The sequence below is a fragment of the Poecilia latipinna genome, unplaced genomic scaffold, assembly GCF_001443285.1.
Source record: "Poecilia latipinna isolate Pla-1442-1.1 unplaced genomic scaffold, P_latipinna-1.0 Scaffold1113, whole genome shotgun sequence".
Lineage (NCBI taxonomy): Eukaryota > Metazoa > Chordata > Actinopteri > Cyprinodontiformes > Poeciliidae > Poecilia > Poecilia latipinna.
Window position 1 is genome coordinate 20219 of NW_015113729.1, and position 773 is coordinate 20991.

Sequence of the window (773 nt, forward strand, 5' to 3'; positions counted from 1 at the left end):
TGACAAATATACCTTCCGATCAGCAGGTGGCAGCATCACTTCATGTTCTCATAGCTGCACTATGACTGCACTCGCCTCTTGCAACCATAGACATTAATATGTAGACGCCTCATGGAGCGGGTCGGCCCGTTGCAGCGATACGTAATCGCGTCCGCCATATTGAATGTGGCATCTCTGCCAGTAAGCTAATACAAATGAATGGACCGAACTTCAGAAAATGCCATTCCACAAAGTATTTTTAGCTAATGTTCGTCATCGACCCACTCACATATAAACGTGAATATATTTGGAAATTAAACAATCACCAAAGACAACATTTATGACTTTTCATTATATTTTAATTGTAATTTCTGAATAAAGAAAATAAATGTGAAACAATTGATTTTGATAAATTGTTTTTATATATACAGTAATCAACATTTATGAACATATGTACACACAGACGTCAATATATTAAATAATAAAATATATGTATATATAAAATATATATATTATTTATTTATTAGTTAACAAATAAAAAATATTTTATTATTCAAATGAATAATATATAAGAAATTTTTATATATATATATATATATAGCTGACTGTATAGCTCAGTGGGTAAGACACCAGTCTACCACCCGGGAGACCGGGGTTCGAATCCAGGCTGGGTGCAAGTTACAACAGTGCAATTGAGCTATGCAGTGTGGGTCCCTAGGCAAGACCCTTGGAGCTATATAGCCTACCTCATACCATGAGAGACATTGATAAGCATAACATGCCGGCTCAGACGT